The sequence below is a fragment of the Petromyzon marinus genome, unplaced genomic scaffold (assembly GCF_048934315.1).
Source record: "Petromyzon marinus isolate PM22_M1 ecotype Great Lakes invasive population unplaced genomic scaffold, UKy_Petmar_22M1.pri1.0 PM_G_Scaffold_4, whole genome shotgun sequence".
NCBI lineage: Eukaryota > Metazoa > Chordata > Hyperoartia > Petromyzontiformes > Petromyzontidae > Petromyzon > Petromyzon marinus.
The window spans coordinates 6,673,678-6,691,990 of record NW_027422983.1 but is presented as its reverse complement, the minus strand read 5'-3'; positions in this window follow the sequence as shown (position 1 = coordinate 6,691,990).

The window sequence follows — 18,313 nt, the reverse complement described above, 5'->3', positions numbered from 1 at the left end:
CCCACAGACACACATAGAGACCCCTAGACTTGTACAGATGAGCCACAGACTCACATAGAGACCCCTAGACTCGTACAGATGACTCACAGACTCACATAGAGACCCCTAGACTCGTACAGATGACTCACAGAGACACGTGTAGGCCCCAGACTCAGACATAGAGACTCATCGACGTACACTTGCATGGAAACGCGATCAGACACCAGAGACTCGCACGGTCTGCTCCGCTCCTGTGTAAGGCAACGTGTTCAGGGATTTAATGTCGATGTCAACGCCTGCTTCTCGTGACGGGAGGCCTCAAGCGGAGACAGAGAGAGAGAGACGGAGAGAGAGACGGAGAGAGGGAGACGGAGAGAGGGAGACGGAGAGAGGGAGACGGAGAGAGAGAGACGGGGAGCCGCTGAACTTTTGCTCTTCCTCCGCTGAAGGAGGAGCGCCAGGCATCGGCGAGTGCGCTGTGCTCGCTGCGCCTGGGTCGGGTGGCAGTGGCCACGGCGACGCGCGGCTGCTGAGGCTCGCGTCTTTAACTTGAGACCGGCGAGGGAGGCGGGACGCCTCGGCCTCCCCCGGAGATCTTCTGACGCCGCTGGTGGCCGCACCGGCAGTGTCTTGGACGCAGGGAGGAGGAATGACCCGAGGCAGGAGAGGGGCGATCGTGCGGGGGTCACTTAGCCCGCGTGCCGAGCCACCAGCGTGCCCTAGACAGCTTTTGCTCGGCCGGATCGAGGGGGCTAAGCGGGCACGGCACGGGGCTAGAGAAGAGATGGAGTCACGTGGTACAGGAGGCACGGGGCTAGTGAAGAGATGGAGTGATGTGGTACAGGAGGACGTGGTGCTAGAGAAGAGATGGAGTGACGTGGTACAGGAGGACGTGGAGCTAGAGAAGAGATGGAGTGATGTGGTACAGGAGGCACGGGGCTAGAGAAGAGATGGAGTGATGTGGTACAGGAGGCACGGGGCTAGAGAAGAGATGGAGTGATGTGGTACAGGAGGCACGGGGCTAGAGAAGAGATGGAGTGACGTGGTACAGGAGGACGTGGAGCTAGAGAAGAGATGGAGTGATGTGGTACAGGAGGCACGGGGCTAGAGAAGAGATGGAGTGATGTGGTACAGGTGGCACGGGGCTAGAGAAGAGATGGAGTGACGTGGTACAGGAGGCACGGGGCTAGAGAAGAGATGGAGTGATGTGGTACAGGAGGCATGGGGCTAGAGAAGAGATGGAGTGATGTGGTACAGGAGGCACGGGCTAGAGAAGAGATGGAGTGATGTGGTACAGGAGGCACGGGCTAGAGAAGAGATGGAGTGATGTGGTACAGGAGGTACGGGGCTAGAGAAGAGATGGAGTGATGTGGTACAGGAGGCACGGGGCTAGAGAAGAGATGGAGTGATGTGGTACAGGAGGCACGGGCTAGAGAAGAGATGGAGTGATGTGGTACAGGAGGCACGGGGCTAGAAAAGAGATGGAGTGATGTGGTCCAGGAGGCACGGGGCTAGAGAAGATATGGAGTGATGTGGTACAGGAGGCACAGGGCTAGAGAAGAGATGGAGTGATGTGGTACAGGAGGCACGGGGCTAGAGAAGAGATGGAGTGATGTGGTACAGGAGGCACGGGCTAGAGAAGAGATGGAGTGATGTGGTACAGGAGGCCGTGGAGCTAGAGAAGAGATGGAGTGATGTGGTACAGGAGGCACGGGGCTAGAGAAGAGATGGAGTGATGTGGTACAGGAGGCACGGGGCTAGAGAAGAGATGGAGTGATGTGGTACAGGAGGCACGGGGCTAGAGAAGAGATGGAGTGACGTGGTACAGGAGGCACGGGCTAGAGAAGAGATGGAGTGATGTGGTACAGGAGGCACGGGGCTAGAGGAGAGATGGAGTGATGTGGTACAGGTGGCACGGGGCTAGAGAAGAGATGGAGTGATGTGGTACAGGAGGCACGGGCTAGTGAAGAGATGGAGTGATGTGGTACAGGAGGCACGGGCTAGAGAAGAGATGGAGTGATGTGGTACAGGAGGCACGGGGCTAGAGAAGAGATGGAGTGATGTGGTACAGGAGGCATGGGGCTAGAGAAGAGATGGAGTGATGTGGTACAGGAGGCACGGGGCTAGAGAAGAGATGGAGTGATGTGGTACAGGAGACACGGGCTAGAGAAGATATGGAGTGATGTGGTACAGGAGGCACAGGGCTAGAGAAGAGATGGAGTGATGTGGTACAGGAGGCACGGGGCTAGAGAAGAGATGGAGTGATGTGGTACAGGAGGCACGGGCTAGAGAAGAGATGGAGTGATGTGGTACAGGAGGCCGTGGAGCTAGAGAAGAGATGGAGTGATGTGGTACAGGAGGCACGGGGCTAGAGAAGAGATGGAGTGATGTGGTACAGGAGGCACGGGGCTAGAGAAGAGATGGAGTGATGTGGTACAGGAGGCACGGGGCTAGAGAAGAGATGGAGTGATGTGGTACAGGAGGCACGGGCTAGAGAAGAGATGGAGTGATGTGGTACAGGAGGCACGGGGCTAGAGGAGAGATGGAGTGATGTGGTACAGGTGGCACGGGGCTAGAGAAGAGATGGAGTGATGTGGTACAGGAGGCACGGGCTAGTGAAGAGATGGAGTGATGTGGTACAGGAGGCACGGGCTAGAGAAGAGATGGAGTGATGTGGTACAGGAGGCACGGGGCTAGAGAAGAGATGGAGTGATGTGGTACAGGAGGCACGGGGCTAGAGAAGAGATGGAGTGATGTGGTACAGGAGGCACGGGGCTAGAGAAGAGATGGAGTGATGTGGTACAGGAGACACGGGCTAGAGAAGAGATGGAGTGATGTGGTACAGGAGGCACGGGGCTAGAAAAGAGATGGAGTGATGTGGTACAGGAGGCACGGGGCTAGAGAAGAGATGGAGTGATGTGGTACAGGAGGCACAGGGCTAGAGAAGAGATGGAGTGATGTGGTACAGGAGGCACGGGGCTAGAGAAGAGATGGAGTGATGTGGTACAGGAGGCACGGGCTAGAGAAGAGATGGAGTGATGTGGTACAGGAGGCACGGGGCTAGAGAAGAGATGGAGTGATGTGGTACAGGAGGCACGGGGCTAGAGAAGAGATGGAGTGATGTGGTACAGGAGGCACGGGGCTAGAGAAGAGATGGAGTGACGTGGTACAGGAGGCACGGGGCTAGAGAAGAGATGGAGTGATGTGGTACAGGAGGCACGGGGCTAGAGAAGAGATGGAGTGACGTGGTACAGGAGGCACGGGCTAGAGAAGAGATGGAGTGATGTGGTACAGGAGGCACGGGGCTAGAGAAGAGATGGAGTGATGTGGTACAGGTGGCACGGGGCTAGAGAAGAGATGGAGTGATGTGGTACAGGAGGCACGGGCTAGTGAAGAGATGGAGTGATGTGGTACAGGAGGCACGGAGCTAGAGAAGAGATGGAGTGATGTGGTACAGGAGGCACAGGGCTAGAGAAGAGATGGAGTGATGTGGTACAGGAGGCACGGGCTAGAGAAGAGATGGAGTGATGTGGTACAGGAGGCACGGGGCTAGAGAAGAGATGGAGTGATGTGGTACAGGAGGCACGGGGCTAGAGAAGAGATGGAGTGACGTGGTACAGGAGGCACGGGTCTAGAGAAGAGATGGAGTGATGTGGTACAGGAGGCACGGGGCTAGTGAAGAGATGGAGTGATGTGGTACAGGAGGCACGGGGCTAGAGAAGAGATGGAGTGACGTGATACAGGAGGCACGGGGCTAGAGAAGAGATGGAGTGATGTGGTACAGGAGGCACGGGGCTAGAGAAGAGATGGAGTGACGTGGTACAGGAGGACGTGGAGCTGAGTGGACTTGCCGATGACTGGTACCAGCGGTGTCAAGATCGGCCTCTGTGGAGGAGGCTCGTGAAGGATGCTACTGGGCAGTTGGAGGCAGTCGCCCTCCAACAACAACGGAGGGTGGAGGAGCGACGCTCACAACAACGAGCGGAGCGCCGGGTGGCTAAAGCACAGCAGGTTGGCACAGTAGGGGGCACAGGTGGTACATCAGCCAGTCATCTCAGTCAGTCGACTCGTGGCACCTGGGTCTGCCCCGTGACCTCCTGCCACCGGGCGTTCGACACTTCACGTGGTCTCAACGTGCACCTAGCCTGGCACAGGCGCCGTGGTGACGTCACCGCCACTTAGTGGCGAGTGGTGGTGGTTGTTGTTGTTGTTGTGTGAGTCTCGCTCGAGGCGTTCATTGTGGGCGTCCGCGTTGGTCCGCTCTGTCCAGGGCTCAGCTCTCCCTTTCTACTGTTGTGTGGTCAAGATTAATTGCAAAAAAACTCAAAAATGATAAGAACGCACGTCTTTTTTTACCTGCATATTAAAGTAATTTTAATTTTTCATTTGCTATACAGCCAGATAATATGATAAAGCCGCTAACCTTAAACACCCGATCGTTCATAATAGTTGAAGGCGGTATAGTACTATAGTAATAGAGCAAGTGCAGAATCCACTCCAGCGCTGTCCTCCAGACAGTCTCGTCCCTTCACCTGATGAAGGCCGCTTGTGTTGTGGCCGAAACGTCGTGATGATTTTTTGTTATTTTATTTTCACCTACGTGATGACTTTACCCAATAGAACCAAAGAGTATGGATCCTAGCAGTCACGAAAGCTTCAAATCTAGAAGTGCAGAATCATTGAACCGGAATTGACAGCTTGAAAACATTCAGCTCCTCGTATAACCCGGCACTGTACGAACACACGGACTCCGTCTGCTGCTGTGGCGTCCCTCTTGCTGTACGATAAGTCAGAGGTCAGAAGTTTATAACCCGAGTACGGCCTACTGAGCTGTACATACAGCTAAGTTCCTCACGTTGTAGCCTCTGACCCTGCCTTTATAAGCCCCCGAGAGAGACACCCCAATCCCACGGATCGAAAACCCAGGAGCTCAGCGGTGTGTGGCTCCGTGTCTTTGACCCAGCCATTATGAACCTGCTGAGAGAGAAACACCCAGAGCCAGGCGTTGTAACGCAGGATCTCAGCATTGTTGGCTCACTGTGTCTGACCCAACCATTATGAACCTCCTCAGAGAAACACCTAGACCCAGAGCTTGAACCCAGGATCTCAGCATTGTTGGCTCAGTGTGTCTGACCCAGCCATTATGAACCTTCTGAGAGAGAAACACCCAGAGCCAGGCGTTGTAACGCAGGATCTCAGCATTGTTGGCTCACTGTGTCTGACCCAACCATTATGAACCTCCTGAGAGAAACACCCAGACCCAGAGCTTGAACCCAGGATCTCAGCATTGTTGGCTCAGTGTGTCTGACCCAGCCATTATTAACCTTCTGAGAGAGATGCCCAGACCCAGAGCTTGAACCCAGGATCTCAGTACTGTTGGCTCAGTGTGTCTGACCCAGCCATCATGAACCTTCTGAGAGAGAAACACCCAGACCCAGAGCTTGAACCCAGGATCTCAGCAATGCTGGCTCAGTGTGTCTGACCCAGCCATTATGAACCTCTTGAGAGAGACTCCCAGACCCAGAGCTTGAACCCAGGATCTCAGCAATGCTGGCTCAGTGTGTCTGACCCAGCCATTATTAACCTTCTGAGAGAGAAACACCCAGAGCCAGGCGTTGTAACCCAGGATCTCAGCATTGTTGGCTCACTGTGTCTGACCCAGCCATTATGAACCTTCTGAGAGAGAAACGCCCAGACCCAGAGCTTGAACCCAGGATCTCAGTACTGTTGGCTCACTGTGTCGGACCCAGCCATTATGAACCTCTTGAGAGAGACTCCCAGACCCAGAGCTTGAACCCAGGATCTCAGCAATGCTGGCTCAGTGTGTCTGACCCAGCCATTATGAACCTTCTGAGAGAGAAACACCCAGAGCCAGGCGTTGTAACGCAGGATCTCAGCACTGTTGGCTCAGTGTGTCTGACCCAGCCATTATGAACCTTCTGAGAGAGAAACGCCCAGACCCAGAGCTTGAACCCAGGATCTCAGTATTGTTGGCTCAGTGTGTCTGACCCAGCCATTATGAACCTTCTGAGAGAAAAACACCCAGAGCCAGGCGTTGTAACGCAGGATCTCAGCACTGTTGGCTCAGTGTGTCTGACCCAGCCATTATGAACCTGAGAGAGAAACACCCAGACCCAGAGCTTGAACCCAGGATCTCAGCATTGTGGGCTCACTGTGTCTGACCCAGCCATTATGAACCTGCTGAGAGAGAAACACCCAGAGCCAGAGCTTGAACCCAGGATCTCAGCACTGTTGGCTCACTGTGTCTGACCCAGCCATTATGAACCTGCTGAGAGAGAAACACCCAGACCCAGAGCTTGAACCCAGGAGCTCAGCATTGTTGGCTCCGTGTGTCTGACCCAGCCATCATGAACCTCCTGAGAGAGATGCCCAGACCCAGAGCTTGAACCCAGGATCTCAGTATTGTTGGCTCACTGTGTCTGACCCAGCCATCATGAACCTTCTGAGAGAGAAACACCCAGACCCAGAGCTTGAACCCAGGATCTCAGCATTGTGGGCTCACTGTGTCTGACCCAGCCATTATGAACCTGCTGAGAGAGAAACACCCAGAGCCAGAGCTTGAACCCAGGATCTCAGCACTGTTGGCTCAGTGTGTCTGACCCAGCCATCATGAACCTTCTGAGAGAGAAACACCCAGACCCAGAGCTTGAACCCAGGATCTCAGCACTGTTGGCTCACTGTGTCTGACCCAGCCATTATGAACCTGCTGAGAGAGAAACACCCAGAGCCAGAGCTTGAACCCAGGATCTCAGTATTGTTGGCTCACTGTGTCTGACCCAGCCATCATGAACCTTCTGAGAGAGAAACACCCAGACCCAGAGCTTGAACCCAGGATCTCAGCATTGTTGGCTCACTGTGTCTGACCCAGCCATTATGAACCTCTTGAGAGAGAAACACCCAGAGCCAGAGCTTGAACCCAGGATCTCAGCACTGTTGGCTCACTGTGTCTGACCCAGCCATTATGAACCTCTTGAGAGAGAAACACCCAGACCCAGAGCTTGAACCCAGGATCTCAGCACTGCTGGCTCAGGATCTCTGACATGGCCATTATGAACCTTCTGAGCCTCATGGCTGCAACTAAAAAAAATCTCAGCCATCGTGGAATATGAATCTGTCATCACATGATTTAAACGATCTTCGTTTTCAGATTAATTATTGTAATTTTAGTCACGCAAAAGTGACCTTTAATCACTCGCATAGAGACCCGTAGACCTGCAGCAGCAAGTAATGGAACTGGCTTTGAGGATGTCGGCAGATTGTCAGATGAACCGGGACACTTTACCTTGCCGTGTTATTTTATTTCCTTGTTGAATTAATCACGGTTTCATTTGGGGGCGAATTTCAAGATTTCCACTCCGTTAAAGTGCCCACCCTATTCTCTGGATTATTAGACTCCCTTTTCTTCCCCTGTGCTTTTAAACACAAGTTATGGGGGGGTGCACCTTCTAATTGAATATTGAATTGTGTGTCATGCGTTTGGTTTTCATCTCGTGAAAAATTTAATCATTCGGAGGTGTAGGAAACCACAGGCACGCTAGAAGGGCGGGCAGAACGGGCACCAACAAATTTACCGAGCTCTGTGGTCCTAGAGAAGGATGTTTGACCAACTCCATGAACGGGTGTTTGCTTGTGCTCCAGTAGGTGAGTGTGAGTGTGTGTGATCAGCCTCGTGTGTGCGGAGGAGGCTCGTGAAGGATCCTAACCGGGCGGTTGGAGGCGTTCGCCCTCAAACAACGGTGGAGGGCCGAGAAGCGACACTCACAACAATGAGAGGCTCTCGAAGGCGGCTAAAACTCAGCGAGCTGGCACAGTGTAAGGGGCACAGGCGGCGGTGCATCTGCCGGTCGTCTCAGCCAGCTAACCCACAACACCTGGGTCTGTCCTGTGACCTGTCAGCGGGCCTTCGGCCCTGCCCGTGGCTTCAGAAGTGCACCGCGCCTTGCACAAGCGCTGCGGTGACGATACTTGCCACGTGGTGGTGAACGGCAGCGGCGGCTGCTGCTGCTGCTGCTGTCGGGTGAGCAGATTTGGACGACTTGGATTGGCTGCGTCTCAATGTCCAGCTGAGGTGTGTCAGTGCGCGCGCGCTATTCACAAGACGAGGGGGAGCCGAGGTGCGGCGGTGAACTCGCCGCTCCACTAAACCGAGCGACGCCGGTTCTATGCTCACGGCCGACACCCAGCGACGATTGTCCTGAACCGACCCGGTCCCTGGGCCTCTGCTTGGATCGACTCGGCCGTAATTGGGCGCCAACGTCGGCACCGGGGAGACAAAGGCGGCCGTGCAAAGCGTTGTCCAACCCCATCCGCTCGTGTTCCGTGGCGGGGGGCCATCGTTCACGCTCGTCAGCGGCACTTGCCCCGACAAGTCTGTTACGGGCTAAGTGGGGGATCTGTTTTTGTTTGTATTACGAGGTCGTGATTGTTGGGTAAAGTCACGTAGGTGAAAATAAAATAACATTAACGTAATATAAATTTTGATTTAAAGCTTTCGTGACTGCAGTAATTCATATTCTTAGTTTTTTCGGTAAAGTCATTATTGACTTTACCGAAAAAACTAAGAATATTAACGTAATATTTTCACCTACTACGTGGTGACTTTACCCAATAGAACCAAAGAGTATGGATCCCAGCAGTCACGAAAGCTTCAAATCTAGAAAGGTCGCGATTGTGTGTTTAATTTACATATCTCGATTTAAAGCTTTCGTGACTGCAATGATTCATCTTCTTTGGTTCTTTCGGTAAAGTCACCACCACGTAGAATGAGCGCTGTCCTACCAGACAGTCTCGCCCCTTCACCTGATGAAGGCCGCTTGTGTTGTGGCCGAAACGTCGTGTTAGAATATTATTGTTGTGTTATTTTATTTTATCAATTTATTATTTTATTCTCATTCTACGTGGTGGTGACTTTACCGAAAGAACCAAAGATGATTACATATCGTAAACCTCCCTCTCTCTCTCTCTCCCTCTCTCTCTCTCTCTCCCTCTCCCTCCCTCTCCCTCTCTCCCTCTCTCTCTCCCTCTCCCTCCCTCCCTCCCTTCTTTCGTCATCGGGCCCGCCGTAGATGCCGGGCGACAATTTCACATCCGAGCGATAACGTTGCCGTCGCGGGGCAGCTGCGATGTCTCCCTCGTGCTTTGCGGGTGCACGGTTCAGTTCTGGATGGCCGCGAGTCGCGCGCCGGAGAGTTTCCCACTGGCGCGTCGGCCTGGGTTTGTACGGACGCCGTTTAGGGTGGAGCCACGGGCTTTGTAGAAGATCAAAACCGGGGAGGGGGGGGGGGATTTTGATTTGAAGCTTTCGTGACTGCGAGGATTCGTCTTCTTTGGTTCTTTCGGTTAAAGTCACCACCACCACCACGTAGAATGAGAATCAAATAATAAATTGATAAAATAACACGATAATATTCTCACGGAATATTATTATTGTGTTATTTTATTTTATAGATTATTACAAGAGAAACAAAGAGAAAGGACAGCTGGGTGCAATCGCAAAAGAAAACGAATTCACCAAGAACAATTTAATCAGAAAGGTCAGGAAATTAGAAGATATAAAACACGAGACAATGCACTTGATGTTAATAATCAAGGCAGGTGGAGTAACACGGACGCCAGAGTTAGCTCAGTGACATCCGGAGAGATTTGGTAGAGCAGAAGGATATGTAGGATTTCGATTTGAAGCTTTCGTGACTGCGAGGATTCCTCTTCTTTGGTTCTTTCGGTAAAATCTACGTGACATTACCGAAAGAACCAAAGAAGATTCTGGATAATGTTTACTGGAATTGACCACAATTTTGACCGTGACACCAACAACAACAACACTGGAATTGACCACAATTTTGACCGTGACACCAACAACAACAACACGCAATTTGACCCGTGGGGTTGTGAGTGACACGATACTATGTCTGCTTTGGTTCTTTCGGTAAAGTCACCACCACGTGGAATGAGAATAAAATAATAAATTGATAAAATAAAATAACACGATAATAATATTCTCACTGTTCTTCTTTGGTTCTTTCGGTAAAGTCACGTAGAATGAGAATAAAATAATTTTATTGTGTTATTTTATGTTATTTTATCAATTTATTATGTTATTCTCATTCTACATGGTAACTTTACCGAAAGAACCAAAGAAGATGAATCATTGCGGTCACGAAAGCTTTAAATCGAAATTCTCACTATTATTGTGTTATTTTATTTTATCAATTTATTATTTTATTATTCTTATTCTACGTGGTGGTGGTGGTGGTGACTTTACCGAAAGAACCAAAGAACAGGGAGTTTTTTCCGCGAGCTCTTTTCAACTCCGTTCAGCTCTCCGATCTCCATCGAAGGGGGTTGAAACTCGCACCGTTCCAGGTTAAGCGCATGGGTCCGAAGCGATGGCGAGGGACGTTATTGTGGTCCTGGCAAATGGGAAGGCTGCCGTTGTCCCGGATTCGCGGTGGGGGGGTTCCCAAGAGGGTCGCGGCGTCTGAGGCGGATTCGTCGTCGAGAGAGAGGTTTGTGGATAGGACGGACGGACAGCCCCAGGGGTGTTGGGGTCGACTTGGGCGTTCCGGTAATGTACGCTTTAAAAAATAATCTCGTTACCGCCTTCCCTTCGTCGGGGGGGAATTAAAATTGATTGCTGGAATTATTTTTTTAGTAACCGTGAGATCTGTATGACGTGACTCTCAAATCAGAAACGTTGATTTTGGCAAGCGACGGGGAACGTAAGCTCAAGAGTCCTGAATGCGAGGTGTTGCATTTCCGTTCTCGCGTTACGTAAACGATAGTTTACATCTTCTCTGGTTCTTTCGGTAAAGTCACCACCACGTAGAATGAGAATAAAATAATAAATTGATAAAATAAAATAACACGATAAAATATCTCACAACGTTTTGGCCACAACACAAGCGGCCTTCATCAGGTGAAGGGACGAGACTGTCTGGTAGGACAGCGCTGGAGTGAAAGAGCCACGTTCAGATCACGGCCTTTAAGCTTAGAGTCGCGGCATCTCTTCAGAAAGGTGAGAGACTCGATTAGTTGAGCCTTCTTATCCCGAAGTCTGTTGAATGATCTTAAGGATGTGTGGAATCCCTCCCCGTAGAGGCGGTTAAATTTCGATTTGAAGCTTTCGTGACTGCGAGGATTCGTCTTCTTTGGTTCTTTCGGTAAAGTCTACGTGACTTTACCGAAAGAACCAAAGAAGATTCTGGATAATGTTTACTGGAATTGACCACAATTTTGACCGTGACACCAACAACAACAACACGCAATTTGACCCGTGGGGTTGTGAGTGACACGATACTATGTCTGCTTTGGTTCTTTCGGTAAAGTCACCACCACGTGGAATGAGAATAAAATAATAAATTGATAAAATAAAATAACACGATAATAATATTCTCACTGTTCTTCTTTGGTTCTTTCGGTAAAGTCACGTAGAATAAGAATAAAATAATTTTATTGTGTTATTTTATGTTATTTGATCAATTTATTATGTTATTCTCATTCTACATGGTAACTTTACCGAAAGAACCAAAGAAGATGAATCATTGCGGTCACGAAAGCTTTAAATCGAAATTCTCACTATTATTGTGTTATTTTATTTTATCAATTTATTATTTTATTATTCTTATTCTACGTGGTGGTGGTGGTGGTGACTTTACCGAAAGAACCAAAGAACAGGGATTTTTTTCCGCGAGCTCTTTTCAACTCCGTTCAGCTCTCCGATCTCCATCGAAGGGGGTTGAAACTCGCACCGTTCCAGGTTAAGCGCATGGGTCCGAAGCGATGGCGAGGGACGTTATTGTGGTCCTGGCAAATGGGAAGGCTGCCGTTGTCCCGGATTCGCGGTGGGGGGGTTCCCAAGAGGGTCGCGGCGTCTGAGGCGGATTCGTCGTCGAGAGAGAGGTTTGTGGATAGGACGGACGGACAGCCCCAGGGGTGTTGGGGTCGACTTGGGCGTTCCGGTAATGTACGCTTTAAAAAAAAATCTCGTTACCGCCTTCCCTTCGTCGGGGGGGAATTAAAATTGATTGCTGGAATTATTTTTTTAGTAACCGTGAGATCTGTATGACGTGACTCTCAAATCAGAAACGTTGATTTTGGCAAGCGACGGGGAACGTAAGCTCAAGAGTCCTGAACGCGAGGTGTTGCATTTCCGTTCTCGCGTTACGTAAACGATAGTTTACATCTTCTCTGGTTCTTTCGGTAAAGTCACCACCACGTAGAATGAGAATAAAATAATAAATTGATAAAATAAAATAACACGATAAAATATCTCACAACGTTTCGGCCACAACACAAGCGGCCTTCATCAGGTGAAGGGACGAGACTGTCTGGTAGGACAGCGCTGGAGTGAAAGAGCCACGTTCAGATCACGGCCTTTAAGCTTAGAGTCGCGGCATCTCTTCAGAAAGGTGAGAGACTCGATTAGTTGAGCCTTCTTATCCCGAAGTCTGTTGAATGATCTTAAGGATGTGTGGAATCCCTCCCCGTAGAGGCGGTAAAATTTCGATTTGAAGCTTTCGTGACTGCGAGGATTCGTCTTCTTTGGTTCTTTCGGTAAAGTCTACGTGACTTTACCGAAAGAACCAAAGAAGATTCTGGATAATGTTTACTGGAATTGACCACAATTTTGACCGTGACACCAACAACAACAACACGCAATTTGACCCGTGGGGTTGTGAGTGACACGATACTATGTCTGCTTTGGTTCTTTCGGTAAAGTCACCACCACGTGGAATGAGAATAAAATAATAAATTGATAAAATAAAATAACACGATAATAATATTCTCACTGTTCTTCTTTGGTTCTTTCGGTAAAGTCACGTAGAATGAGAATAAAATAATTTTATTGTGTTATTTTATGTTATTTTATCAATTTATTATGTTATTCTCATTCTACATGGTAACTTTACCGAAAGAACCAAAGAAGATGAATCATTGCGGTCACGAAAGCTTTAAATCGAAATTCTCACTATTATTGTGTTATTTTATTTTATCAATTTATTATTTTATTATTCTTATTCTACGTGGTGGTGGTGGTGGTGGTGGTGACTTTACCGAAAGAACCAAAGAACAGGGATTTTTTTCCGCGAGCTCTTTTCAACTCCGTTCAGCTCTCCGATCTCCATCGAAGGGGGTTGAAACTCGCACCGTTCCAGGTTAAGCGCATGGGTCCGAAGCGATGGCGAGGGACGTTATTGTGGTCCTGGCAAATGGGAAGGCTGCTGTTGTCCCGGATTCGCGGTGGGGGGGTTCCCAAGAGGGTCGCGGCGTCTGAGGCGGATTCGTCGTCGAGAGAGAGGTTTGTGGATAGGACGGACGGACAGCCCCAGGGGTGTTGGGGTCGACTTGGGCGTTCCGGTAATGTACGCTTTAAAAAAAAATCTCGTTACCGCCTTCCCTTCGTCGGGGGGGAATTAAAATTGATTGCTGGAATTATTTTTTTAGTAACCGTGAGATCTGTATGACGTGACTCTCAAATCAGAAACGTTGATTTTGGCAAGCGACGGGGAACGTAAGCTCAAGAGTCCTGAACGCGAGGTGTTGCATTTCCGTTCTCGCGTTACGTAAACGATAGTTTACATCTTCTCTGGTTCTTTCGGTAAAGTCACCACCACGTAGAATGAGAATAAAATAATAAATTGATAAAATAAAATAACACGATAAAATATCTCACAACGTTTCGGCCACAACACAAGCGGCCTTCATCAGGTGAAGGGACGAGACTGTCTGGTAGGACAGCGCTGGAGTGAAAGAGCCACGTTCAGATCACGGCCTTTAAGCTTAGAGTCGCGGCATCTCTTCAGAAAGGTGAGAGACTCGATTAGTTGAGCCTTCTTATCCCGAAGTCTGTTGAATGATCTTAAGGATGTGTGGAATCCCTCCCCGTAGAGGCGGTTAAATTTCGATTTGAAGCTTTCGTGACTGCGAGGATTCGTCTTCTTTGGTTCTTTCGGTAAAGTCTACGTGACTTTACCGAAAGAACCAAAGAAGATTCTGGATAATGTTTACTGGAATTGACCACAATTTTGACCGTGACACCAACAACAACAACACGCAATTTGACCCGTGGGGTTGTGAGTGACACGATACTATGTCTGCTTTGGTTCTTTCGGTAAAGTCACCACCACGTGGAATGAGAATAAAATAATAAATTGATAAAATAAAATAACACGATAATAATATTCTCACTGTTCTTCTTTGGTTCTTTCGGTAAAGTCACGTAGAATGAGAATAAAATAATTTTATTGTGTTATTTTATGTTATTTTATCAATTTATTATGTTATTCTCATTCTACATGGTAACTTTACCGAAAGAACCAAAGAAGATGAATCATTGCGGTCACGAAAGCTTTAAATCGAAATTCTCACTATTATTGTGTTATTTTATTTTATCAATTTATTATTTTATTATTCTTATTCTACGTGGTGGTGGTGGTGACTTTACCGAAAGAACCAAAGAACAGGGATTTTTTTCCGCGAGCTCTTTTCAACTCCGTTCAGCTCTCCGATCTCCATCGAAGGGGGTTGAAACTCGCACCGTTCCAGGTTAAGCGCATGGGTCCGAAGCGATGGCGAGGGACGTTATTGTGGTCCTGGCAAATGGGAAGGCTGCCGTTGTCCCGGATTCGCGGTGGGGGGGTTCCCAAGAGGGTCGCGGCGTCTGAGGCGGATTCGTCGTCGAGAGAGAGGTTTGTGGATAGGACGGACGGACAGCCCCAGGGGTGTTGGGGTCGACTTGGGCGTTCCGGTAATGTACGCTTTAAAAAAAAATCTCGTTACCGCCTTCCCTTCGTCGCGGGGGAATTAAAATTGATTGCTGGAATTATTTTTTTAGTAACCGTGAGATCTGTATGACGTGACTCTCAAATCAGAAACGTTGATTTTGGCAAGCGACGGGGAACGTAAGCTCAAGAGTCCTGAACGCGAGGTGTTGCATTTCCGTTCTCGCGTTACGTAAACGATAGTTTACATCTTCTCTGGTTCTTTCGGTAAAGTCACCACCACGTAGAATGAGAATAAAATAATAAATTGATAAAATAAAATAACACGATAAAATATCTCACAACGTTTCGGCCACAACACAAGCGGCCTTCATCAGGTGAAGGGACGAGACTGTCTGGTAGGACAGCGCTGGAGTGAAAGAGCCACGTTCAGATCACGGCCTTTAAGCTTAGAGTCGCGGCATCTCTTCAGAAAGGTGAGAGACTCGATTAGTTGAGCCTTCTTATCCCGAAGTCTGTTGAATGATCTTAAGGATGTGTGGAATCCCTCCCCGTAGAGGCGGTTAAATTTCGATTTAAAGCTTTCGTGACTGCCTCTACGGGGAGGGATTCCACACATCCTTAAGATCATTCAACAGACTTCGGGATAAGAAGGCTCAACTAATCGAGTCTCTCACCTTTCTGAAGAGATGCCGCGACTCTAAGCTTAAAGGCCATGATCTGAACGTGGCTCTTTCACTCCAGCGCTGTCCTACCAGACAGTCTCGCCCCCTTCACCTGATGAAGGCCGCTTGTGTTGTGGCCGAAACGTCGTGAGAATATTATTGTGTTATTTTATTTTATCAATTTATTATTTTATTCTCATTCTACGTGGTGGTGGTGACTTTACAGAAAGAACCAAAGATGAATCCTCGCAGTCACGAAAGCTTCAAATCATAATTTACATTTTCTCTGGCGCCATTCATATAATCGCATCACTGACCACCGTACAAAAAATTAATTACGAGATTTACATCTAAGAAGAAGGGGGCATAAACCCTGCGGAAGGAACTCGTGAAAATGATTCCTGAACGCAGACATCAACAAAATGACACGTAATAAGCCAGGTGACTTAAACAACTACGACACAAAAGGCGTTTTGTCATGTTAACCAGGCCAAATTCAGCTCCTCAAACAGACCAAGAGCGTAAACCGAGCCCCACCGACACTGAGAATGCGCTCCCAGCTCCTGGCGCGAGCCAAGACACCTCACACAAAGCCACGAGACACATTGAACCCAGGATACATTAGCAAACAAAGCAGCATTGTCTCGTGTATGTTTACTCGTTTATTTGACAATGTATATATCACAATAACAATAATTTACAGTGTGTGATGTGTGTGATGTGTAGGGTGGCCTAACCTCCGATCCATCCTGGGATTAACCAGGCGAGGCCGCGTTGGCTGGGCTGTGAAACCCGCATGTCCGGCCGCAGCACGGCCTAGCAGCCCATGTGCGTAGTGTCTGTAGCGTCTGCTGTGTGTGTGTGTGTGTGGTGCATATGTTGGGGTGGGAAGAGTGTGGAACGTGTGTGCGTATGCGGTGATAGCGGTGATGATGATGATACTAATACACATCCATCGTCACCCACCCCTGGCGCCTTCGTGGCTGCTCTGCGGTGGAGACTCCACCGCAGAGCAGCCCAGTGGCAGAGGAAAGAGCGGATTGCTCGTCCCACACGAGGCGGTCCAAATCGCTCCTCCCGCCCGCTCGTCTCCCGTATCAGCGCCTCCATCTTCTCCTCTTCCTCCCCTTCCTCCTCCTTCCCCTCAACCTCCCCTTCCTCCTCCTCCATCTTCTCCTCTTCCTCCCCTTCCTCCTCCTTCCCCTCAACCTCCCCTTCCTCCTCCTCCATCTTCTCCTCCTCCACAAGCTCCATCTTCTCCCCCATGCTCCACTCCATCTTCTCCTCCACAAGCTCCATCTTCTCCCCCATGCTCCCCTCCATCTTCTCCTTCCTCAACCTCCCCTTCCCCTCCTCCATCTTCTCCTCCACAAGCTCAATCTTCTCCCCCATGCTCCCCTCCATCTTCTCCTCCACAAGCTCCATCTTCTCCTTCCTCAACCTCCCCTTCCTCCTCCATGCTCTCCTCCACAAGCTCAATCTTCTCCCCCATGCTCCCCTCCATCTTCTCCTCCACAAGCTCCATCTTCTCCTTCCTCAACCTCCCCTTCCCCTCCTCCATCTTCTCCTCCTCCACAAGCTCCATCTTCTCCCCCATGCTCCCCTCCATCTTCTCCTCCACAAGCTCCATCTTCTCCTTCCTCAACCTCCCCTTCCCCTCCTCCATCTTCTCCTCCACAAGCTCCATCTTCTCCCCCATGCTCCCCTCCATCTTCTCCTTCCTCAACCTCCCCTTCCTCCTCCATCTTCTCCTCCACAAGCTCCATCTTCTCCCCCATGCTCCCCTACATCTTCTCCTCCACAAGCTCAATCTTCTCCGCAGAGGCCGGGGTGAGCGAGGGCTGTGCGGTGCTCGATCTGTGAAAGAATGGACACGACACCATTTAACGTCCCTCCTATTGCTCGCTCGCTGTTGCTCTACGACATCGCGACTCCGGATCGTCCGTGTGCGCATTCAAACCGTGCTCCGCAACATTCACAGCATCTCAAGACGCAGTCGGGCTTTTCTGGGTAATTAAGCAAGGTGATAATAAATGATAAACATAGATACGCACACGCAGGATGCAACACGCAGAGCGGCTTACCGTTGCACAGCGGTTGTAGAGGTTGCGGTGCCCTCCCTGTCGCACAGCGAGACTGGACCCGGCTCACCGCTGATGGTGGCAGTGGTGGCGTGGCGGTGCTGGTGGTGGTGGCGGTAGGGACGACGGCGGCGGCGGTGGTGGCGGTGTTGGCGACGACGGTGGTGGTGGTGGTGGCAGCAGTGGTGGTGACGGCGGCAGCGGGGCGGTGGTGGCGGTGACGGTGGCGGTGGTGACGGAGACTTGCTCATGCAAGTCTGTGCAATGATGGAGCTTCTGATTGATTGTGCTTGAGAGGTGATGGAGCTAGTGGCCCGGAGGCGAGCGGCCGCTCATCATTCGGAGCAGAGTGACCGATGCGGGAATCCTCGCGGCGGTGGTGGTGGGGGGAGAGAGCGGGGCCCTTGCCGGAGTCAGCGGCCGATGAAGTCCACAAACTCCGGGTCGCCGTTTGCGAGCGGCTTGCAGAGCGGGGCCAAAGTCCCCGGCACTCGACGGCGGCCAAACATCTTCGGCTCCTTTGGCGGGATGCTGCAGGGAGCTCGCACGCACGCACGCACGCACACACACACACAGGGGGAAAGTCACACAGCCAACATCGGCCCCTGCACAGACACCGCGTGGTGCAGAACCGGTGCAATGCGGTAGCGCCACGGCACGGCCACCGGCGGTCGCGATTTTTTTTGGTCGCCTGTCGCCGAAGTTTGTGGTTACCATCGGGCAGGCCACCCCTGGTTATACTCTGCGGGGGGTGCGGTAATAACCACAACAACAAATTGGCAGGTTGTCTCACGGCGGACGTTACAGATTCCGCGACGTAGTGCCGTTTTTGGTGCCAGCGGTTTAC